The sequence below is a fragment of the Podarcis muralis genome, chromosome 15 (genome assembly GCF_964188315.1).
Source record: "Podarcis muralis chromosome 15, rPodMur119.hap1.1, whole genome shotgun sequence".
Classification (NCBI taxonomy): Eukaryota; Metazoa; Chordata; class Lepidosauria; order Squamata; family Lacertidae; genus Podarcis; species Podarcis muralis.
This window is the reverse complement of record NC_135669.1, coordinates 38926259-38952062: the sequence shown is the minus strand read 5'-3', so window position 1 is coordinate 38952062 and position 25804 is coordinate 38926259. Positions and strand designations below refer to the sequence as shown.

At 47.3% G+C, this 25804-nt stretch overlaps 1 long non-coding RNA gene across 1 annotated transcript; it reads right to left on the bottom strand.

Annotated features, from left to right (window-relative positions):
- Positions 1-5628: 5628 nt before the first annotated feature.
- On the bottom strand, positions 5629-25629 carry LOC114585786 (uncharacterized). The gene is made up of 2 exons (XR_003703988.2): positions 25422-25629; positions 5629-6630 (listed from the first exon to the last, which is right to left on the bottom strand). It is a non-coding gene; the product is annotated as an uncharacterized LOC114585786 (long non-coding RNA).
- Positions 25630-25804: the final 175 nt, after the last annotated feature.

Here is a 25804-nt window from a genome sequence, read left to right as displayed (position 1 = left end):
GTGACTGTGGGCCTTTCACTGTTGCTTTGCCTAAATGAAGGAGGGGAGGAGAACCATGTACCCCACCTAGAGTTCCGCAGAGATATAAATGAAACAAATGTGTAGTCGGAATCTCCTTTCTTGAAACTTATATTCTTATCAGGAAGAACTTTCTGACACTGCTAAGGCAGTGGAATGGACTCCTTTGAGAGATGGTGGGCTCTCCATCCTTGAAGGTTTTTAAGCAGAGGTTGGGTGGCCTTCTGTCATGGATGCTTTAGTTGAGATTCCTGCATAGCAGGGGGTTGGACTAGATGACCCCTGGGTCCCTTCCAACACTATGATTCTATAGAAATGGAGTACCCACAAATTGCAGAGAATTGAGGCCCAGGTGTCCCTCCTTATGTAGCTGTGATCAAATGGAACTACGGCCCTCAAAGGGAGAGGGAAAAGTACAAAGTTGGCCTTTTGATTCTAAGCGAATGGGGTACGGCAAACATTTCATCCCTCTGGAGGGATGTGTTGGTGGGGGAACACCCCACTAGCTCTTCCTTAAACCTGCCTGGAGCAAGAAAACCTCATTGATATGCAGTTGTTCACGTGTGCAGTAAATTCCAATTAGTTTTACGGAGGTCTGCTTAACATTTATGGGAAAGAGAACTTCGGCATTGCTGCAATATTATCAGCGAAGGAGGTTTGGGCTAAGTGAGAATTCTTTCCCCTCTTTTTAAAGCTCTCAATGGGTTAATTATATTTTGCAGATTTGGGGAAGGGGTGCTGGGGGGGGCGGAGAAGAGAGGATTTCGAATAACTCCTTGAGACAAGGCTAACAATCCCGTGCGTTCTTTTGTGTTCGAGTAACACTATATATATTTGCAAAGGCAAGGGGTCATTTTTCTGACCGAAGGCAGCATTCCCTCCTGGGCAACCTCCAAAGGGGAGGGCACATGTCAGTGGTGGGCGAGACCAGGGACAAAGTGGGCGGGGCAACCATTGTAAAATTTTGCCTTTGTACAGTAGGTTGGTTTTTACATGAGCCCTCCTCTCCATCCTTCAGCCAGGTAGGTGAGAGACATTATCAGAGTTCAAGGACACACAAAACCCAGCCAAAGACATTCCAGGAGGGTGTGGATAAGGAGAATCCTGATAGAGAGGCTTGCCCTGATTTATTACATCCATTCCTCCCCTATTTAGCAACTATCTTGTGAACTGCCCTGAGATTGATGGGTGAAGGGTGGTAAACACATTTTAATAATTATTATTGTTGTTGTTGTTGTTGTTGTTGTTATTGTTATCTGATAGCCTCAAGATAGCTTCCTATCCCTTTGCCACTTTCCCCAGAGGAGGACAATGCAGAAATGGTGGAATCTAGTTGGTTAAAGTCTCTAAGCTGTTTGAAATTCCGTGTGCTGCCAGGCCACTGTTAGGGGCGGAGACTGCCTGAGTGGTGCAGTTTGCTGTTTTTAGACTCTGGCTTTCAGAATGTAACAGACTGGCTGGACACAGGGGGATGTTGGGAGGAACCAGCTGGGGGACTCCCAAGGAAAGAAGGCTCAGAGCCTAGGAAATAGTGGTGGGATTACAATGAGTGGCCAGAGGGAGAAGACTGGGAGGAGGAGGGGTCAGCAACTGAAGAGGTGACAGGGCTTAGTGAGCAGGGAGAGTCTGTGACAGAGAGAAGTCCAGAATCAGGGGCAGAAGCTGAAGCAGGAGAGGACGGAGGCCAAGAAGAGATAAGTCAGGCGGGTGTTCCCCACTCCTGTTGCAGCAAGCTCCCTTCCTCCCTGGTCTCCCAGAAGCAGAAGAGGCATGAAGAGGGTGGAGAAGTTAGCTTCATGGGGGCGCAGTCTCCGATTGCTTGGGGAAAACCCTGGAGAGGAGGGGACTTAGGCAGCTGTGGAGAGATGGGGAACCTTCAGTCTCAGCCGCTGCTTCATGGAGGCAAGACCTGCCGGAGATGAGTTGCTCTGCTCATTAGGCCTGGGAAGCTCACCCAAGTGCAACAGCAACTCGTGTGACTCCCAACACAAGAGGCAGCATTGCTACCTCCAACAGTGTAGGAAGAACACAGCCATTGTGGCTACTAGCCATTGGTTGCCTTCTCCGCCATGAATTGCTCTGATTTTCTTTGATAAGGCATCCATATTGGTAGCCATTACTCCATCTTGCAGAAGCAAGTTTCCTAGGTTAGCTATGGTCTGTGTGAACAAGTCCTTTCTTTTGGTCTGTCCTGAACCTTCCAGCCTCCAGTTTCATTGGATCCGCTCACCCCCGGAGTTTTAGCATTATGAGGGAGGGAGGGAGGGAGGGAGGGAGGGAGGGAGGGAGGGAGGGAGGGAGGAAAACCTTCCCCTTAATCCACTTCCTCTACATACATTTATAATTTCAAGTACCTCTACACACACACACACACACACAATCTTCCCATAACACACACCTACAGCAGACCCTCCAGGTGTCCCTATTTTCCAGGAACAGTCCCAGATTTACAGCTGTCCCGGTTTCTGATTTGATCCCGGACTGTCCCACTTTTCCTTAGGACATCCCTATTTTCATCAGAGAAGTGCTGGAGGGTATTGAGTTATGCGGGGGCCCCGAGCCAAGGAGATAAGTACAGTGGACGCTCGGGTTGCAAACATGATCCATGCGGGATGCTCGTTCGCAACCTGCAGCATTCGCAACCTGCAGCTGCGCATCTGTGCACGCGCTGCTTGCAATTCGGTGCTTCTGCGCATGTGTGACCGCCGAAACCTAGAAGTAACCTGTTCCAGTACTTCCGGGTTTCGGCGGTCCGTAACCTGAAAAAACGCAATCTGAAGCATCTGTAACCCAAGGTATGACTGTAACTATACAACCTTTAGAAGATATCTGAAGGCAGCCCTGTACAGGGTACGTTTTTTTTACATTTTTATGTTTTTAGATATGTTGGAAACCACCCAGAGCAGCTGGGGCAACCCAGTCAGATGGGTGTGGTATAAATAATAAAATTATTATTATTATTATTATTATTATTATTATTATTATATATGACGTCCCAATTTTCATCAGAGAAATGTTGGAGGGTATGACATGGTGCCCTTAACCATCCTTCAAGTACCAGGTCCCTCTTCCCAGTGACAGGCCTTGCTCTGTTTACTTGGATGCGGCTACTTGGTGTGGGGGGAAAGCGGTGGCAGCGAGGAAGCAAAACCGACACGAACCATGTGCTCCCCCATCTGCAGACACAGGCGTAATCTTTCCGGCAGGTGTACATAAAAGATTTATTTTTGAATTAGCATGCTATTGATTTGTATTATGTAAAGCCCCATGCCGGGGGCCTGGAGCAGCCAGCCAGCATTATGTTCCCATAGTGCGCACGGGGCCAGATCTATCGGAATGCCGCAACAGTGTCAGCGATGCTGCAGGTGCTTCGTTGTCACGAGGATGAATGGGATTAGCGTCGGTGATGGTAAAGTCGATCGAGCAGCGGGTGGGCCCTGGCGTTTAACTTCTGCTAAGAGATGATCTGGAGGCTTCCAGTCCCCTTGGAGTCTGTGCTCCTCTGACCCGGAAGCCGTGGTCCCCGAGTCCTGGCGAGAAGGGGATGGAGGCAGCTCTGGCAAAGGAGCTTTCACAGAAACACAGAGTCAAGGAGGGGACTCCAGGGGTCATCTAGTCCAACCCCCTGCAATGCAGGAATGACAGCTAAGGAATTCCTGGCACATGGCCATCCAAACTCAGAGAAGTCTACTTGTCAATTTCCTCCTTAAACTGTGGTGCCCAGAACTGGCCGCAGGTCCTCAGAAATGCGCTCTTCTTGCCATTTTTGCACACTCACAAGGGCTGAATCTGGGCCACCTAGAATCATAGAACTGGAGGGGACTCCAGAGGACATCTAGTCCAACCCTCTGCTCAGGGCAGGATTGGCAGGGCAGGATGCAACTGCCTCATCCCTCACAATTTGGCTGACCGGCCTCCTACTTAAGCACCTCCAGGGTGCCATTTCCCAGGGCACACAGCACACAAGTCTTCTCCCAAGGAATCCTGGGAAGGGTAGTTCACACATTGCAGAACTACAGTCGCCAGCACCCTTGACAAATTATACAGTTCCCGTGATTTTTTTGAGGGGGGGTTGCTTTAAATGTGTGGTATATACACACCCCTAGTTCCACACTGTAATTCTTACTGTTAAGAATCTCTGAATAGGAAACCCTCAAATGCAGCCCTCAAGGCCTCTCCATCAGGCCCTTGGGACTTCCCCCCAGGCAGGAGTGCCAGCTTGGTCCCACGACCATGGGTGCATGGAGCTGTGGGTGCCATGCAGCGGGCACAGCTGTGGCACCGAAATTTGGGGGTGCCCAGCACCTTCATGTGGAATTTTGTGGGTGCTTGGGCACCTGGGGCCCCAGGGAGTTGGCACCTATGCCCCCAGGCCACATGCACCTCCTTTTTCCCCCCAGGACACACCCCTTCACACCCTCTGTTGTTTCCAAGTTGGAAAGTGTCACTGGGCAATGGTCACACTTCTTGTTAGTTCGTATGGAGGATGGAGGGGCAGTGGTTGTGTGCAGAAGCAAGCCTATTGCACAAAGTTAAAATTAATATTTGTTACTCCTCCAGCCAAAATCTGCTTCCTTGAAATTTCCTATCTTTGGTTCTAATCCTACCAACAACCATCATAATGTCTTGGAGCAGCCCACAGAGAATCCCTTTCATATCACCACATCACTGTTTTACTTCTGGAAATTCACTATTGTATCAGTCTAACCAGTGCAAGTAGATAATAGGTACCGCTCCGGCGGGAAGGTAAACGGTGTTTCTGTGCGCTGCTCTGGTTCACCAGAAGCGGCTTAGTCATGCTGGCCACATGACCCGGAAGCTGTACACCGGCTCCCTCGGCCAATAAAGCAAGATGAGCACTGCAACCCCAGAGTCGGTCAGGGGTCCCTTTACCTTTTTAACCTACTTTGCAGGCTTGTTGTGCAGACATGAATCTTTAAAAGATTGTCTCATCTGATGATATTTGACTTTAGTACTCGGCCACAGTGTTTTATTTCCATCAGTTGTTGTTGTTTTTTAACTTGATGGTTTGATTGCTGGCATGCAATAGTGTTTCATATCTGACAGTGTTTGGTAGATTGAGAGAAACAAAAATTATCTACTTCCTATTGGAATTGAATTTCTTATTGTGAGAAGTGAAAAGCTATGACTTCTGAGCTTCAGAAAGTCTGAAGAAGAAGAAGAGTTTGGATTTGATATCCCGCCTTTCACTCCCTATAAGGAGTCTCAAAGCAGCTAACATTCTCCTTTCCCTTCCTCCCCCACAACAAACACTCTGTGAGGTGAGTGGGGCTGAGAGACTTCAGAAAAGTGTGACTGGCCCAAGGTCACCCAGCAGCTGCATGTGGAGGAGCGGAGACACAAACCCGGTTCCCCAGATTACGAGTCTACCTCTCTTAACCACTACACCACAGTGGCTCTCACGTCTGGAATGCCTTTACATAGAAAAGCATATGGTGGGGTCATTTTTAAATGATTTTTTTTTTCATTTGAGTCATTTGAATGATTTATATGAGCCATGCAATAATCACTTACGATCTTGGTGACTTGTGTTTTAGACGCTCATTCAATTTGGTTACATCCTGTGGTCATATTTGGCATGAGACAGTGTTTACTCTTTGACCATTTTTTAATAAATGACACGCAATGTCACCTCTCTTTTTTTCAAAATTGAAATGCAATGTTATTAGCAATTGATAGCTGATAAGCAATGGTATTGGCTGGCAGCAGGCATGTGATGGTATTTCATGTTTCACAGCTTACATACAATATCTCTTAGGATGTTTGGAAGGCATGTGATAGCATGAGTGGCATTTCCCCGCACTCTAGTCTTTTCTGGTGGTCCATGATCTTTCCTCCTCCACCCCTATAATTCCCATTATTCCCACCCCAAAACAGTAAAGTCTGTCTTTGAAGGAGAAGCACTGCAACTATCATTCTGAAATTTAGCATGTTTCATCCCCTCAGAAGGGTGAGCATGCCTGCAGATTGCATCCAAGTCTGGAAGAAAACAAGACTTGTTTCTAATAATAATAATAATAATAATAATAATAATAATAATAATAATAATAATAATAATCACCCAAACTTTAAGGGGTGCTCTGCCCAAGCCCCCCAGATATATCATCTGCTTACAATTTGGCAAGCTTGCTCCAATCTGGAGGACCTTCTGTGCCTGAAAATGTCGCCTACTTTTCCAAAAAGGGGATATATATCTCCATTTTTTTATTCCCCACTACAGTGAATGGGGAGAAAATAGGGCTTTGTTTCTGATAAGATCTAATTTGAGTCAAAGTGGATGGAGCAACTTCAGAACAGATGGGGCTGCTTCCCAAAGCTACAGATGTGAGTCAAATATTGTAGCCACCTAGCGGATGAAGCTGGTTGCTTGGTGCTCTCAGTATGAGGTGTCACTGAGGACTAGTAACCCAAATGCTAAATTTGTCAATGGCCGGCGCATTCACCATGTGTCCTCTGCCTCTCCAGCCACTGCTGTGCACTGTGTATTGTTGAGTGACTTTGGCAGCTGCCAAACCAATCCCGTAGTTGCTTCTTCTCTCTGTGTGTTTTCACGCTGGGACTCTGCGGGGCCCCTGGATCCCATGGGAGGGTCTAAAAGAGAGACAAAACTGCAGTTGTTATAAGTCCGCAGTGAGACAACTAAGAAGAAACCTTTTATAGCGGTCATGTAGCATGCAAATTGCTGGTCAAACATTATGAAACGTCATTAGCCCTGGAGCAAAGTTGAGTCCCGTTGAGTGAATTCATACGTGCTTCTGAATAGATCTGCATGAACGCTGCTCTTTTTCAGGAGCGTTGACAGTTGCCCTCACAACAGCCTTGCAAGGTAGGCCATATTATTATCCCCACATTGCATATGAACATGTGGTGGTAGCCAGCATGCCGCCTTGAGCCAGGATGAAAATGCAATGAAACGGTGTTTTAAAAGTTCCTGAGGGGCCAGAAGAATTTGGCCGGTGAGAATTTACTTCTTTCACAACTAGTTGGATTCCAAGCCAATCTTAATCTGCCTTGGCCAATTGTACAGCAAAAAGATAAGTAGGATTCATAGCAGGCAATCCCTCTGCGGGTTTATGAAAGTGGACAATTCTTAACAATAAACCACCTCAAATCTTGTGTTTCAAAAACATCTGGGGTGGCAGGGGGTCAAGCAAGGGAGGGAATATGGGTCTGTGAAATATCTACACATTTGCATTTTTCAGTCTTCGGATATCGCTTCCTTGCCGACTGCCAGGGAGAAGGAAGCTCAGAGGCTGTCTTTTAAATCATTCTCCCTTGCAGAAGTTCTATCAGGGAAAAAAGCCATTAATAAGAGGGTGGGGTGGGGGGGAGAAAGCATTACCATCTATTATTTGCCATAACATGAGTTTAAAACCAGGAAGTCAAATGATAAAATATGTGGTTGGTAAGTCTGGGGAGGGACAAGTGGAATAAGTGATAGCGCTGGGCCTCCGAGCCTTCAACTTAATGTGCTAAGTAAATCCCCGAGGTTAAAAATGTATGGAAATTGTTGCAGCTCGGGGAGACATATTTTTAACTCTCCAAAAGGTTCCTGCAAATCTACTGCCAGGGTTCCCCCCCCCCCCTCTTCTCTCTCGTCCAAGAGTTGCACCAGACGAACAACTCTTTAGCATTTCTTTGTGTGAGATGACACACTCATTGCGCTGCTGTGCTGTACTTGGGACTGGTTCAAGGTCCTAATCTACAAGGCACCTCGATGACTTGGGTTCTAGGATACCTTGAGGACCGCCAGACAACCTTATATATCCCTGCCTGCAGTTTGCAACCTCCTAGCCCTTAAAAAACTGACCCTGCTCTTGAAAATACCCCAGATCTCTCACACGCATGGTCAGCCTATGAATGGACTTGTGGAATTGTTTTGCAGGCAGATTTCAACACGGCAGTAGGTATGCAAACGTACTTGGGGACAGTGGGAGGCTAAATTGTTGCCAAGGTTCACAGACCCTCACCCTGAGGACACAGAAGATGGGGAAGACTAGGGGTATTAACCACATTTGGAGAGAACTTGCCTCGCAGGGGTGTCTAGTGGGAGAGGACCCACCATTGCAGGGCGTTGGACTAGATTACCGTTTGGGTCCCATCCAACCCTACAGTTCTATGATTGTATGTATACCAACCATTGCTTTGCCTGGGGAAGTAGGTCTGTCCCCCTCTGACTCAGAGGATGACAAAGCCCTCTGCAAGGCAAGTGGGGAATCCATCGCCACCCTAGAACTGGGATAGACATACATCTCTCAGTCTTCCCAGAGCCTATACCAGAGGGACAGGACATAGTCCCTTTATGTCACAGTAGGTTCCTGCAGAGAGGTTGTGGCTAGAGGCAACCCCTTGGCTGCAGGACAACGTTGTGGCCAGCTGCCCCACACCACCCCCGACTGTTGCTGCAGCAACATCTTGGACTTGCTCTCCTGAATTTGCCCTGCATCCAGCCTCTGGTACTTCCTCCTCCCTAGGGAGCTCTCCAGGGTCCTGATCTCCTGCACTAAGCCTGCCAAGCCTTGCCAGAAATATACCAAGGCCCAACTCTGACACTTGTCTTTGATTTGGGAATGAAGATTACGGGGTTGTGCTTTAAAAAACAAACTGGGATCTGAAGGAAAAGGAGGACTTAGCACCCAACAAGCAGAAAAGAGTCCAGGATCTTAGAGTCAATGCTGTTTCGCTTTCAGTACAGCCACGCTTTTCAGCCTCTGGTCCTTGTTGGACGTCAAGGCTGAGCCACTGGAGTGAGCCAGGACCCAGGGGCAACCAAGAGTCAAGGCAGCAGGGCAATCAGAATATCAGGCTCAGAAGGCAGGAGCAAAAAGTCAGGCCAGAAACACAAGGCAAGGCATAGCTCAGGTTGGCCATGTTGCTCAAGCAACCACTAGCAGGAAGAGGTGTGCCTTCCTGCCCAGGAGCAGCCAATGACCATACAGGGTGGGTGGAGCTTGGCCAGATCCGGAAGGTTCTTCCTTGAGAGGCCACAGTGATGCAGCTCGCCACATGAGGCAGCGGTCAGCAGCTCCTGACCATGGATCCTGCAGCGACTGGTTTCAGTGACCACTTCCAAGTCCAATCCTCTTTTAATTGGTTAAGCAAAGGTGATCTACCTATAGGCGACTAATGTCACTCTTCTTTTGTGGTTTGCATACCTAGTTTATTTCACAATATATACGAGGACAAGGGTTTGCCACTGGGGGTTCCAGATACAAATGGAGTGGTCAGCGTGAGCCCAGAAAATTGATGCTACGCTTGTCCAAGTATGAAGGGACGAGGGTGGGGGGGAGGTCTTTTTTGGCGTGTTTGTGTTGGCTACGCAATCCATATTTAAACAGGCCCTAAGCTTGTCATCCAGCGCTCATGCACACCACTCAGCCATCCTTTAACCTCTGAGTGAAATGTCACAAACGTGGTATGTAGATTGAAAGGCGAGTAATTGATCCCTTTGTGCGATGGCGGCAGCGCAGTGTTTAGACTTTGCTTGCCAGCCCCTTCCCCCCACCCCCAGCCCGCCTGGCAAGCTCCCCGTCTCCCTATTGAGCCGGCCATGCTGTTGAATTTATGAAGAGAGATGTTTTAGCAGAAAATCCCCCAGAGTCTCCCTTCAAGCCTTAAATCCCCAACCTGTTCTCCCCAGGAGACCTCATGACACGGAGCATGGCAAGCCAGCTTCCTCTTGCTTATGCATTAGCCATCTATTTCAGCTTTCTGACATCTCTCACACATAAAACGGTAAGAGAGAAATAAAATATCAGTCTCTGGGCGAAAATAAAGCTTTGCCTCCCTCCTGATCTATAGGATATAAAATAAAGCCGAGACTTTGATAGTGGCTTTTCCTTATGCTGGGGTTGTTCTTCCACACAGGAAGACAATGAAGATGGATGGCGCAGATTCTCCAGGTTTTACTTCACCCTTTCTTTCCTTTTATTCTTCTTTCGTCTTTGTCAGTTCCCCCCTCTTTCTCTTCTTGTTTTTAAATTCCCTCTTCAAATCCTCTGTTCCCGGCTGCACTGCTTGGTCACGTAATAATACCTTGCCAACATTTGTATAGCGCTTTCAGTCATTCAAATCATTTCCCATAGAATCATGGGATTGTTGGAAGGGACCCCAAGGCAGTGGCATAGCGTGGGGTTCCAGTGCCCGGGACCACATGGAGGAGGATTGGTGGGAGGGAAGCGGATGGAGTACGCATGCGCATTCAGCTGCATAATGTTATCCGCATCACCCAGGAGATCACAGCCACAGAGATAAGGAAATAAGAGTTGTTGCGTTGTCTGGAGAGGTCACATCCTGGTTCTCATGGAGAAGCCATTTTCAATGGAGCCCGGTGACGGAAGTGCACAGCTGTACTGAGGCAGCACCGGGTGCTGAAACTTTACGCCCCAAAGAATTTTGCACCCAGGACAACTGTCCCTGTGCCCCCCACTACACCACTGGGAATGGGAATCTGGGGATCATGGTTCGTCTTACTCACCTACCCCCAGATGCCTACAAGACACACAGACCAGACTCCCCATCTCCCTTCTCTGGAACTTGACCGCCACCAGCCTGACATCTTCATCCACATCGTCTGCCTCTGGCCCTCTGAATCTTCATTTGCTTGTTCCAGAACCAAACCCTTCCCCTCCAGCCCTGGGCCGCCTTGGAACTCAGCCAAGACCTGAGAAGCCCAAGCTACACATCTGCACACAGGCCTTTGTACTGCTACCCCGATGGCAGCTTTTGAGAAAAAAGCAGCTTCAGGCAGAACCGATTTTTTGGTCTAGCAATGATGCAGGCTGCTTCACCCTTCTGCCACCGCCGCACCTTCCCTCTCCTAAACTGCTTTTCCACCATCATCACAGAGAAACGTTTTTCAGGGCAAACAAGCACCTGGAAGCCTGCAAGGGGGAATGTTGGAGGGGACAGGAGTTGCAGCATAAAAACAGGAGGAGGGGAAGGGTTAGGTGCCTCTCCTCTGCACTTCTCAGCTGAAAACAAAGGCTACTTTTCCCTTTTGAAAAAAAAGAGCATAGGTACCTTTTGCATTTATTCATTTTTAAATGCATGTTTGCATGCAATGGATTTAGTTTGGCTTCAGGTCAGCTTCCACACTAGCAAAAAATTAAAGTCTCAAAAAGCTTCCGTCTTTTCTACTTTAACCCCCTTTGTCAATTTACTTTCCTTTTCTAATTGTACCTTTCTTTTCCCCAGCTCTGTCCCAAGCTAGATTCATGCTATCCAATGCCTTGAGAAGGCTGCAAGAGAAGGCTGCTCCCTTATTCATTCCATATGAATTCACCATTTGGGGGGGGGGGGTGTCAGAAAGCCACTCGTCTTCCACCCCCCACTCAAAGAGTACAAGAGAGAAAATGGAGTTTGAGGAGAGGGAGAAACTTAAAGTAAACATATATGTATATAACCCTATTAATTTTGAATCTGCTGTTCAGATTACAAGATGGTGGGCAAATAATATGAATAATTGAGGGCTATGGAGTTCTCTCCCTAACATCCTAAATGTGTTTGCCTGCGGTGTTTGCCATATGGAAATATTAAAAGTATTTGTGAATATTTTAAAAAGGAAAGCAGAGGGAACTTCAAAGCATTGTCTTCTGCTCAGGCTTGGAGAAAAGGGAGCTGCTGGGAGTTTGTCAACCTAGGGATCATGGCTGTAAGGGCCACAGCTCAGTTGGCAGGACACGTGCCCTGCATGCAGAAGGTCCCAGGTTCAATCCCCGGGCATCTCCAGGTAGGGCTGGGTGAGGCCCCTTGCTTGAAACCTTGGAGAGCCACTGCCAGTCAGTGTAGACAGTACTGATCCAGAGAGACCAGCTGTATTCTTTTGTTGAAATTCCTGAATCGCAGGGGATTGGACTAGATGACCCCGGGGTCCCTTCCAATCATAGCTGTCGTTTCCCTTTTTTTAAGGGAAATTCCCTTATTCTGAATAGGATTCCTTACAAGAAAATGGAAAAGTTGACAGCTATTGCTTCCAACTCTACAGTTTTGTGACTCTGTATAAGGCGGCTTTCTGTATTCCTATTTAAACTATTCATCAGGGAATCAAGCAGACCAGAATCTTAAAAAAAAAATAGAAGCTAAAATCCAAAAGAGAAAGGGAATAAATGAAGAGGGAAGGCACAGACAGTCACTGAGCTGCATGGCCCACTTCATAAAAGAAATAGACATTCCTTTGCAAATATTCAAGATGCCAGCTATCATGAGCAAGGAGAAGAGACTCAGAGATTTAATGTGCATCTGATGCTGCCCACCGGCTGGCAGACAGGATGGTGATTCCTCCTCCAAAGACAGGGTGTTTCATCTTTAGCGATGAAGGCCTGAAAACGAAAACCTTGGGATTTAAATGGGGGAAAGGAGTGACGCTCAAGTCATTTTGCCTGGCTGCCTGTTTTAGTAGAAGCCATTGGGCTTGAGGGCTGGGGAAACTAAGCCCCAAAAAGGAAGATGTCAAGGCATACAGGTACAGAGAAAGAGAAGAAGGGAGATGCTGGGGAACACCTTTTGAATAATGGCAGAGAGAGAGAGAGAGAGAGAGAGAGAGAGAGAGAGAGAGAGAGAGAGAGACAGACAGACAGACAGACAGACAGACAGACAGCCAGACAGACAGACAGACAGAGAGATGGTCTCTCAAGCAGCTATTAAAAGCACTGGGGTTTTATCCATGAAATACAAGGTGTTAATATGCCTAGTTTACAGGATTGGAGGGCTGAGGCAAGGAACATTTGTTCACAAAAGACCTTAATATCCCCATTTTACAGAACTGGAAGATGGAGGCAAAGACCACTGCATCCATGGCAGCAACACAGAGGCATCCAACTTCTGTTATCTAAATGTCAATCTTAGCTGTTGTTTTCTTTTTCAGTTGGCCCTGATATGCCTTTTATATATTAAAAAAGTCTCACTCAGCTGATCAAAGGCTTTTAGGGGCCTGGCTAATATTTCCCAATTTATTAGGAAGTGTAACTGTAGTGGTGGTTTCTGTGTGTCTAAGCAGAGAAGGATGGAAGAGTCTGACAAAGGTGAATGAATGCTTTGCATCCCATAATGAAATTGGAGGATGGTGGCCTTGCACACTGCCTCACTCCTTGCAGCCTCTGCTGCAACTGAGGCTTCCCAACCCAAGCATTCAGCTTTTCGAGTCCCACTCAAGCAGCCTTATGTATTGTGTGATCCATTCATAATTGCCGCAGAGTGCATGGGAAATTGCAACCAGGGCTGGCAGTGACATTGGCCCAGAAACTAGCCAGAGAACCCAGACACAAGGATAAGGGAGTAATTCAATTCAGTTCACATTTAAAGGCCAACCTACCCAATCTGCACTTTCTGGAAGAATGCAGTAACCAAAACATTGCCAATCCTGAGAAATTCGCACTTCTCCAAATTTTGCAACGCAGTTCTCCAGCCAAGCAGCACATACAAAAATGCATATACTGGGGCATAAAAATTAATGAAAACAACACACAAAAATGGTTCATACTGGAGGAGATCAATTCGCAAAAATATCTACAGTGGTACCTCGGGTTACATACGCTTCAGGTTACATATGCTTCAGGTTACAGACTCCGCTAACCCAGAAATAGTACCTCGGGTTAAGAACTTTGCTTCAGGATGAGAACAGAAATCGTGCGGCGGCGGCGCAATGGCAGCAGGAGGCCCCATTAGCTAAAATGGTACCTCAGGTTAAGAACAGTTTCAGGTTAAGAACGGACCTCCGGAATGAATTAAGTTCTTAACCCGAGGTACCACTGTATATTGGAGGTAATGGCAAACAAAAAAAATGTGGATATTAGGACAAATTCACACCAGGATGCTGATGGATTTTCAAGAGGATTTTCAAGAGTTTTTATTTTAATTGAAAACTGATGTGGAAATGAGGAAAACCAGTTTTAAGTTTGGAAAATTGAGGCACTAATCAGACTTATGCAATAGTTGGGGGTTATAGTGGGTAACAGGGACACAGGTGGCGCTGTGGGTTAAACCACAGAGCCTAGGACTTGCCGATCAGAAGGTCAGCGGTTCGAATCCCTGCAACGGGGTGAGCTCCCGTTACTCGGTCCCTGCTCCTGCCAACCTAGCAGTTCGAAAGCACGTCAAAGTGCAAGTAGATAACTAGGTACCGCTCTGGCGGGAAGGTAACCGGCGTTTCCATGCGCTGCTCTGGTTCGCCAGAGGCAGCTTAGTCCTGCTGGCCACATGACCCGGAAGCTGTACGCCGGCTCCCTCGCCCAATAAAGCGAGATGAGCGCCGCAACCCCAGAGTCGGTCACGACTGGACCTAATGGTCAAGGGTCCCTTTACCTTTATAGTGGGTAACGTCCAAATTACAGAACCCCCACTCCAACGTCAAACCCCATAATCAGAGTTCTGGCATTAACTAAGACAAGCCAGAGGTCCATCTAGTAAAACAATCTCTTCTCACAGTGGCCAACCAGCTGCAGAATTTGAACGCAAGTGCACTCTCCTGTGGTTTCCAGAATCTGGCATTCAGAAGAATTATTGCCTCCCACAGTGGAGGTGGCAGGTATCCTTCAGTAGCCATTGGTAGCCTTGCCCTCCATCAATTTGTCCCGTCATCTTCTAAAGCCACCTGAGATGATGGCCATCGAGGAACCCCACAAGCCTTTGCAAGTGCAATCCCAGGAGTGCTGATGGTTGTTTTTTTTTTCAAGGGTTTCCAGAGGTTTAGAGGGTGTTTGCAGGCTTTTACATTGCTGCTCCCATTACTCACGATTTCACTTAAACGTGTGGTGCCTTGGAACGTAAGGGGGAATTGCCTGGTGCCTAAAGATATATAATGAAGGCTCCAGGTGAGTCTCCCTGGGAAGACCATTCCACAAACACGGAGCCACCACAGAAAAGGCCCTGTTCTCGTGTTGCCACCTTGTGTACCGCAACATACAGATTGTCCAGAAGTGACCTACGTTCTTTTCTATTTCTTAATCTCTTGATTAGATTTCATTTTTTGAAAATACAGATTTAAACTAAACTAGCCTACTCTAAAAAAATAAAAATAAAGTCAGCTTCTACATTGTTCCAACCACTTTTGCCTCTGGGCCCACCCTCCACCGGAATATTGCCCAAAATGTTGCTGGGAGAGGGCTGGGAAGTCTTCACCCAACACACATTGCCTGAATTGTTTGCCAAACTCCTGTTCAAATTCAATGAAGCTGCCGTCTGCACATGTGCAAGAATTGTCTCAAGTGTACACACCTCTGCTTAACATTTCCCATTGGGACAGAAGCTGACTTGAAGGGAAACACACCAAACTGCAGCATTTCTCAGGAAACAACAGGATCTGCATGGGTCGTGGCCTGCTCCCCTGTGTGCTCTGCTTCAAACGCCAGCAGGTGGGAGCTTGTTGGAGTCAGACTGTACCCAGCTTAAATCTCACACATATTCAAATTTAGCTCAGCCGGCTAAGGCCGACTGCCACTGACATCCTCCAGAACTGAACCCCCCACAGCGGCTATTCCACCTGGTCATTATATAACTATTATGTAAGACCTGGCACCCAAATTAGCTTCCTCCCTCTCTGCCCACCCCTTTCTTTCTCCCATTTGTCATTAAGCCAAAGAGGACACTCTCTGTTCTTATACAGTACTTAGGAGAAATGTTAAGGTCTTAGCAGTGATACCCAACTAAACCATACTCAGAGTAGACCGAATGAAATCAATGAAGCTTGCATTGATTTCATAGGTCTACAGCATGAGTAACATTGGCTTTCACCCTATATTACAGCGACGACTCATTTCAGCACACGCACCGATTTCAATCAATCTACTCTGAGCGTGATTAACATTGACTATCACCTTATATCGGCATTTGCCAACAGGTACCTGCCAGTTTTGGAATAAAACTGGGACTGATGGGAATTGTGGTCCAAGATATCCAGAGGGCAGCTAGTTGGCAAATACTGCCTTATATTATTTATAATACTTTCAGTGCACACAAATACTTTTCTGCAAAGGTGAACAAGACAGGTTTCCTCCTACACACGCACACCCCATAGTTCCCATGATGGAACTCATGTCACGTTAATGACCCACTGCAGGAACCAGCCTGGATAAACCCAGGAAACAACATTCTCCAACTCCCTGGGCTTCCTTCTCCTCTCCCCCCCCCCTCGCGCCTTTACCTCCTTCCCAAATGATTTGCCCAAAAACCAAAGGAGGCTTTGCCAGGAAGCTCTGACAATAAATCAATGTAACCTTTCAAAACCCATCTGATCAAAAGGCAGGTTTGCTTTAGTGGTTTTGCGAGGGAAGTCTGACGCTTTCCAGATCAGTGCTCTTACAGGTTCCTAAAATCATTAAGGGGAGGGGTGGGGATGCTTGAAAGCAGGGGGAGAAACAGGTTTGTATAATAATCTCCTTTTGTGGGACCTTGGAAGCAATTACAGCCCTGACCTCCTCCCTTATTTCCCCCCCCCCACACACACACACCTTCCTGCTCGCCTTTTCATATCCTATAGCCCAGATATAGCCCACTGCACAGAGGAAACATCCCCACCAACATACTGGGAAGAAAGGAGGGTGAGTGGCTGCCTGGTCTGTCTCTCTCCCCCATCATTTCAGATTGGAAGCTCCTCAAGGCAAGCGCCCGTCCTCTTGCTCTTCAACAAGCACAATGCATGCAGATGACACTACAGTGGTACCTCGGGTTAAGAATTTGTTCTGGAGGTCCGTTCTTAAGCTGAAACTGTTCTTAACCTGAAGCAACACTTTAGCTATTGGGGCCTCCCGCTGCCGCCGGAGCACGATTTCTGTTCTCATCTCTTCTTAACCCGAGGTACTATTTCTGGGTTAGCGGAGTCTATAACCTGAAGTGTCTGTAACCTGAAGCATCTGTAACCCGAGGTACCACAGTATATAAAAACGCACCATCCTCATCCTCGCCACCAGGATTGGTAGATCTAGGGTTGTAGCCCATGCTAAAGCTGCACAAGGTAGGCTAGTTTAAAATAAGGGGCTCATGACTTAACTTGGCTCCATTAATTTCAGTCAGTCTAACGAGTATATAAGAAGAGCCTGCCGGATCAGGCCAACGGTCCTTCTAATTCAGCAGCCAACCAGATGCCCCAATGGGAAAAGCGTGCAGGATTTGAGCATAAGAGCATCCTCCCTCTCCCTTGGTCTCCAGCAGCTGGCATTCAGAAGCATTGTTGCCTCTTAACTATTGGCTACAACCTTTATTTGTTTGTTTCACTTCCATGTGAAATGTTATGATGATGCCTCTTTTCCTCTCTGCTGAAGTATCTCCTTCAAAACAACCCACTTTAAAAAAAAACCCTTTGCCTTCATGCCTTTAATCTTCATCTTCCCCCATCCCAAAACAAAGTCTATGTTAACTAGTACATGTGAACACATTTAATCACTTCCTAACCTTTTGCACGTCCCTGTTTTCAGTCTTGTTGCCACATGACTGCCACAGTCTTGTTTGTTTGTTTGTTTGTTTGTTTGTTTGTTTGTTTGTTTGTTTGTTACTCTTGCAAAGCCCAGCAGGGTCTTCTCATCAATGTCATATTGTAATCCTCTTGGGAGCAGAGGCCCATGATTATTTAGTTGTCTTTATTTTGGCTCATGAGACTGTCTAAAAAACCAGCGATGTAGAATGATGCAACTATATTGGTGGTGCTCTCAGGCTCCCCTTTGCTCTATGCTTGTAGGAAACCCATTCCAGACTGAGCTGGCAAGAAAACACCTTATTACCTGCCAACAGGAAGAAATGCATTGTTGGGTACCACCCCAGTCTCTCAGTGGTGAAAGACTCCAGGGGTCGCAGTGATTAACCATGGTTCAGTTTCCTGGAAACAGTGGTGAGTGTGATGTCTTTAGTATATATGGTTTTATATCCTATGGTCAGAGGCAGTATGCTTCTGGATGCCCATTGCTGAAAAACACAGGAGGGGAGAGTGCTCTTGCACTCAGGGCCCTGCTGGCAGGCTTTCCATTGGGGGCATCTGGCTGGTCACAGTGAGAACAGGTTGCTGGACCAGGAGGTCCATTAGCATGATCCAGCAGGGCTTGGTTATGTTCTTAACACGCAGCCCCCCCAGATTTCGCCAAACTGCATCAACTCCAGCCATCACAGCTAAAGGTCAGGGATGCAGAGAGCTGGAAGTTGCGTGACTCTGATTTAGGATCTAGTTTGGAAGACCAGGCAAGTTCATTCATCCCATACTCCAGCGACACACTAGATCAGGGTTTCCCAAAATCGGGTTCTCCAGCTGAACCCAGGTCCAGCTGGACCATCGCTGAAGTTGGCCTGGGGACGGCGGTGGTCTTTGCAACTGCTGAGATGCTAGCCACCAAATCGAAACAAGACGGTGGACCACAGCATCACTTTGGCATGACTTCACTGGGGTTTCGCACCTCTCAAGATATTGTCACCAAACTTGGCAGAAGGGTTTGCAAGTCTTTACCAAGTTTGGATGCCAAGTGCCATATTTGAATCAAGAAGGTGGGGCTAAATTACACCGCCACCCACTTTTTAAGCATAGGTTTGGCCACTTCTTAAGATACCACCTCCAAACTCAGCACGAGAATTCATGAGATGGGACAGCTGTCTCCATTGTCTTTGGATGCCGGGCACCATTTTGAATCAAGATGCTGGACCAAATATAGCAATTTCGCCAAATTTAGTGCTGCAGAAAAGGATAATATTATCATAGGGTCCTCCTATCATAGGGCAAGGAAGAAACAAGCCCCCTCTTTTGTAACAAGTTTCCAATGTCCGGCCCTATTGAAAAACCAACAGTATCTGTTTTGGATCTGAATTGATCTTAAATACATGCTGTTGTCATTTTCTTTAACTGCTTTTATATTTATGATTTCTAAATGGTTTGTATATATGCAATCACTTTAATTGTTTCTTATATGTGTAACTGTTTTATATATGGTACTATATTGCTTATTGCTTTGGGATGTCTCCGGGGAAGCAATTGTTATTGAAACAAACAAGAACAATATTTTACTTTGTTTACAGGGCAGCGTTTCCCCCTGGAAGTCAGCCAAAATTTGCATTCAGCCACATAAATTAGCATTTGCGAATTTTATGCAGATTTTAGCCATGTGTGCCTTGAGTCTTTTTAAAGATCTCACAATGCCCTTCAGCCTAACAATAATCTTAAACAAAACATCCCTACGCCAATTAAATTAGACCTGTGCAATTAATTGATGGGGGTGTTGTTGTTGTTGTTGTTGTTGTTGTTTGGGGTATAGTTTTTGTTTGTTGTTATGCTATGTATTTTTGTGTTTTTATATTGTATACTGCCCTCTGATCTTTGGGTGATGGATAGTACAGAAATAGTAGCAATAGTCGTAGTGGACTATAGGCTGCAATCTGAACCTAGCTTATTTGGGAGTGAGCCCTATTGAATTCTGCTTCTGGGTCAAAATGGTTAGGATTGTATTATATGGCTGCAGCCTCGAGCACAGTTATTGGGGAGGAAGGCCTATTGAGCAGAGCAGAGCTTCAGAGGAACTGGGCACAGGGTTGCACTGTTCATACTTTTGTTGACTGGATGCGTGGGGGCAAGGGAGGAAAACTTGCAGCCTTAGCCAGTCTGTCTGTAACAGTTTGGGAAAGTGAAAAAGGAGAGAGAGAGAGAGAGAGAGAGAGAGAGAGAATAAACGAGAAGGGGGGGGAGAAATAAATTGAAGAGAGAATAAATGAAAGAAAGAAATAGTGAACTACATAGACAGACATATATAGATAGAGGGAAGGAGGCAGGCAGGAAGGAAGGACATATATATGGTTAGAGAATAAATTAAAGACAGTGAGTGAGTGAATGAATAAATGAAAGAAAGAATGAAATAATGAGCAAGATAGATTTAGACAGATGAAGAAAGAATAAACAAGAAAGATAAATAGAGAGATGAAGAGAAGGAAGGAAGGAAGGAAGGAAGGCTAGAGATGATAGATGATAGATAGATAGATAGATAGATAGATAGATAGATAGATAGATGATAGATGATAGATAGATAGATAGATAGATAGATAGATAGATAGATAGATAGATAGATAGATAGATATCTGGTATTCTCCTCCTAGCCAGCTCTTTCCTGGAAGTCCAGCCCTGGCAGGCTGATAACAAAGTCTCTTCTTGCTCAGCGAAATCCGCAGCTGGGTTTCTTCCCCCGCCCAATTCACACACACAAACCCCTCATCTCCGCAAACCGTTGAGGGGCCTGCGATGCTCATCTCCTGCGCCTTATTCATCCCGCATCAGCGCTTTTCACTTGGGGGGCTGGAGTCAAAGGCGAATGGGTCCCTTGGCACCGCTGGTGCATCTGTCGCCTGGGAGGGGACGGAGGGAGCCGGCGGGCCGTGCAGCTTGGCAGGAGGACGGAGGATGGAGGAGGAGGAGGAGCCCAGCGCTGGCCGCCAAGTGGACCCTCTGGAGATATGGGGCCAGGGACTCTGGGCTCTCGCCTTTCCCTCTTCTCCTTTGTACTATCTCTCATTCATTCTCTCTCTCTCTCTCTCTCTCTCTCTCTCTCTCTCTTTCTTTCCCTTCCTCTCTCCCATTCAGGGCTCTCCCAGTCAATCAGTTCACTGAGCATCCTTCCTTGTTTCTGTGCAGGGAGATTAGACGATGTCGGCTCTTTCACGCGCCTTGTGGGTATGTTAGACGACAGTTGTCTCAAAACAAGTGACTCCGCGCGCTCCCCCCGTGCATTTTCACCCCCCTTATCTCAAAGGGGGCTTCCACGCTGTCGCTTTTTTCAAAAGAAGGAGGTTTGGTCCCCTCCCACCAAAAAATTCAGGTTGCGCAGTTATACCTGGGGAGCGGGGACTCTTGCACAGCAAACCGGCTTGCGCCCAAAACTTAAGAATTTATGCTCTCTCTTTTTTGCGAAAAGGAAAGTGACGTAGAGAGACACTGGGAAGTAACGCTGGAGGTAACCTCCCACAAACAAATTCGAATTATAGCTCAATAAATCGGTATTTTGAAGCTCTCAAAGAGTCCTATTTGGAGCGGGGAAAGAGACGTGTCTTCCCCTTTATTTCTCCCGTTCTCTCTATCTTTCCCCCTTCTCCCCGTGTTTTCCCTCTCCCTCCTTCCCTGCCCCTCTCACTTTCTCTTCTTTCTCTACATGGGGGGGAGGGGAATCAGTGAGAATCATTATGAACCCCCATACCTCCCCCCCCCCCGGAACCCTCCCCTTTTTCTACACCCACATAGGCAAAAAATCAAGAAGCAGACAAGCAATGGCAAAACCCAGAGACACCTTAGACGCGGAATCCGTAAAGTTAGGTCTGGCTTTACATGCGGAATCTGCAAAGTTACGTCGGAACGCGTCCCAGAGACGATTTAGACACGGAATCTGCACAGTGAGGTCGGAATCCGTTCCAGGCGCGTCTTGGACGAGGAATCTATCCATGCAAAGCTTTTTCTTTTTCCAGCGTTTGTTTGAACCCCTCTTGCTCATAAATGCAAACTGTCTTGGCTTCATTAAAAGGGGAGCGCCCTCGGAGACGGTAAATCGGAAGACTACTCTCCTAGGAAACCTCCGACGCGACCAGCGAAGCCTAGGCACGCCTCTTGAGCAAAGCTCAAGGGCTACTTGCTTCTGAGTAAACATGCATAGGATCGGGCTGTTGGGGCGCTCAGGATCGCGGTCTGAGCAGCTCGATCCGACCCGTTGCGCGCCTTGGCTGCCCGGCTAAATCCTTGGGCAGTCTAAGATCCTTCCAACGCCTGCAGATCTTATGTAAGGAGATTTCTTTGGAAGCAGGTCCCTATCGGGGTGCGCGGAGTTTCTTCCTAAACCACGCTCGCTGTGGATCGCAGCTATCTCATTCTCTTAAACTATTGGTAAACGCATCTAACTAGTTTGCTGGTGGCCGGGCTGCAGTATTCCGTATTAATCGTTTCTGTAGAATTGACCCGCAGGTCCAGATCTGGGAACGGATTTCATGGGGAAAACATGGGCTGGGTCTGCTCCCCTAAGCAACATGTTTCGAACAGGGGAGCTCAAAGAGGCTTCACTCTGGATTCACTAGGTTGTAAATCGGATTGAGATGGGTGGTTGGGGGAAGAATAGGGGTGTTGCTGACCTCACACTCCGCCCTATGTTATTGGGGGGGGGGGGCAGGATGTATCAGTTTATGGCAAACTTGCAAGATAGCAGAAATACTTCGGGGGTGGAGAACCAAGAGATTAGCTGAGGTGGGGAGGAAGGTTATCTCTTGAATTGATTTGGGGGTGGGATACTTTCTGGAGCGACTACGTTAAAAGAAACAGCAGCAGCGCAATCCTATGCTCCTCTCATCAGAAGTTAAGTCCTACTGCGCTCAATAAATCTTATTTCCAAAAACAGGAGTTTTTAAAACACCATAGTTTCGCCTTCACCCCGTTGTTTCAACAACACATGTTTGGTCTACAAGCAAATAATTCATTCTAAAAGAACTGGCGTCGGGATCCTAAGCAAATTTTAGACGGGAAATAAACACTCTTCGTTTCACATCCCTTCCAACTAAGGGGAGAAACTTTAGGGAACAAACCGATTTCACTTTTTGAAAAAAAGGAAACTTGCGTTTGTGTGGCAGTTTTGGAGAAACCTTGGTTTGTAAGAATGTTGTTCCGTTAGAAAAACGAAATAATAAGAAAGGAGCAAATGTAGGAGTTCGATTTTTTTTTTAGGATAAATAAACAAACCTAAAATAAGTAGAAATGAGACCGTTAAAGGTGGCATAAATAATTACTGTACATTATTATTATTATTATTATTATTATTAGCAGAATTAATAGCAATAGCAATCTTTTTGTTTCCATTATTATTTTATCCCTTTTTCCAGTCATTCGAGGTGAAAAACAATTACAACTGAATTCATTATTTTTTATTTTTATGGTTTTTCTTGTTTGTTTGTTTTGGCACTCGGAGAGCCAAACCCAACCGGAGAAGTGTCGGAATACCGTCTGCCTGCGAAATTCTTCGGCTCCACTCATCTTGCTAGTCATGTTGTGTAAACCCAAAGGCGAGAACTTGTTAGCCTTCTATTTGAGAAGGGATGATTTGACTGGGAGGGGGATTTAAATGTAGCTCTCTCCTGTTAAAAAACAAACAAACACGGCTGTTTTCTCAGAGGTTTGAGCCTCTTGACCGAAAGCGGCAAGATTTTAGGTGGGGAATTTGTCAGAAGGGGAGATTTTTAAGCGATTCGCGTTTCTGCAGTTAATGGAAATCGACTTTTAAAACTTCTATTTTCGGGGAGGGGGCAGGTGAGGGCTGGAAAGAGGGGGTGTCTCCGCCCCCCCTTCCCCAGATCAACAAGTGCTACCCGGATTAAGCAGACATCTTTTTGTCTTCTCCTCGAGTCATCCATTTCCAAAGGCTGGCCAGCCCCCGTGTGTGTGTGTGTGTGTGTGTGTGTGTGTGTGTGTGTGTGTGTGTGTGTGAAAGTACAGGAGACAAACGGGGAGTAAAAAGGGAGGGGGATACATATATGGATGAATATATTCCCCCACTTCACTCCAGCCTCGAGGCCTAACCCAGAGCTCAAGAGTTCATCTTTCACGGAAATCCCTCCTCCCTCACCCCTCCCAAAAATGGTCACATGAAACAGCATCCTTCACAAAGCATGGAGAGTTTGTGTACTGGATGTTTTTTATATATTTGTACACACAGAGAGAGGGAGACTAGAGCCATTGAAAATAACGAGCCTGACTTGTATCGATATATTTCAGGGAGTAAAAATTAGTTGAATACAACGCATGCACACACACTTGACACACGTATATGCGCAGTATGCATACATACACATTGTACAGCCTTATTTTAAAAGGTACTAGAACTACTGCAGATCTAGGGAACGTGAGGAGGATCTTATCAGGACGTCTCCACTCGCGTCCTCCCGGACTAAAGTTCTTCCTTCCAAAATTCCTTTTTTTTTTTTCTTCTCGCGGATGGCGAGGCCTTTCTCCCTCGGTCCGCTGCTAGGCTGCCCCTTTCGATCTGCGAGCACATTGGCTTTTGAAGGAGCTGCCTGCATCCTGTGTGATCTTCCCAGTACGCGCCCCCCCCCCCCCCCGCAACGCCCAGGATCTCCTCCTTGGGGATCGAATGCTATTTGTGAAGTCCAGGCAGAATGCAGTCAGCAATCGAGGTTCTAGACATCTAGACATTTCGCCCTGACATCTCACAAAACACACACAGACTTTATCTTCGTCTCGCCTCCCACCCGCAACGTAATAAGGCCCCATTTCCATTTCAGACTAGGAGGAGATTCTTGCCCCGACCCGCAGCAAAACCAAAAGCAAAACACCCACACGCACCTCTTTTGCCTATGCTAAACTTTTTATAAAACACACACAGAGAGAGATAAATCGTATACAATGAAGTTGAGTTTCGTCCCTTTCAAGTCGGACGAGCGATTACAATAAACTGCCCCCTTCCCTTTCTGCTAAGAGAAACCTTACTTCATTTATTAACTACTCAGAGCAGAGCCATTCGAAGCAATGGCCCTCATTCCGCAGGTCCCCCGTCTTCTTCAGTGGGTCTGCTCCGAGCAGGTAGAGGAGTTGCGCCCCAACCTTAGCCGCGCTCAGGAGCAGACCCCTCGAAACCCACGCGAGCGCTTCCCACGGGTCCACTAGACAGCACAGCCCCCGAGCTGGTCCCAACATCGATCCCAGGCGTCTGCAGGGAGAGATCCCTCGCCCGAAACCCTGGGGAGGGCGGCTGCCAGTCCGTGTGGACAATATTGACCTCAAGTGGACCAAATGGGTCTGCCTCTGTATAAGGCATGATTGCCTACGTTCCTAATTCGATGCAACCCCTTTTAAAAAGGAAAAATAAAGATACACACATACACAAACAAACACACACACATATATATATATATGCTTATGTCACACACACACACGCCTATCTTTAAAGCTATGGTTTTCCCAGGAGTGATGTATGGAAGTGAGAGCTGGACCATAAAGAAGGCTGATCGCCGAAGAATTGATGCTTTTGAATTATAGTGCTGGAGGAGACTCTTGAGAGTCCCACGGACTGCAAGAAGATCAAACCTATCCATTCTTAAGGAAATCAGCCCTGAGTGCTCACTGGAAGGACAGATCGTGAAGCTGAGGCTCCAGTACTTTGGCCACCTCATGAGAAGAGAAGACTTCCTGGAAAAGACACTGATGTTGGGAAAGATGGAGGGCACAAGGAGAAGGGGACGACAGAGGACGAGATGGTGGGACAGTGTTCTCGACGCTACCAGCATGAGTTTGACCCAACTGCGGGAGGCAGAGGAAGACAGGAGTGCCTGGCGTGCTCTGGTCCATGGGGTCACGAAGAGTAGGACAGGACTAAACGACTAAACAACAACAACATGAATACAACAACACGACTCGCCTGCAGCTCTTCTCCGAAAGGACCTACCCGTTTGGGGCGGCGGGTGCAGAGCGGGACCCCTCCCGGTCCTCGGGCTCAAACTGTCCCGAAAGTTCCCCCCTCTCCATCTCCATCAACTTCGGCGAAGAAGAGCGCGAGGAGAGAGGACGCAGGCAGCCCCTTCTCTCCTCCTCCTCCTCCTCCTCCTGGTCCTCTCTCTTCCAGGATCCTCCCCCTTCTCCCCATCCTTAAACAGCCCCCAACCCTGCTCTGTCCGCCCCCCCCCCCGCCCCGCCGGCCGAGCGCGCGAGCGCAGCAGCAGCAGCGCACCTGGTGGGAGCGGCGTCCGCGCCGTCGGGCTCCGGGCCGGGCTCCCCGGCTGGCCTCCTCCGCCTGCCGCGCGCGGGGTCTCGCCGAGGAGCCTCTGATGA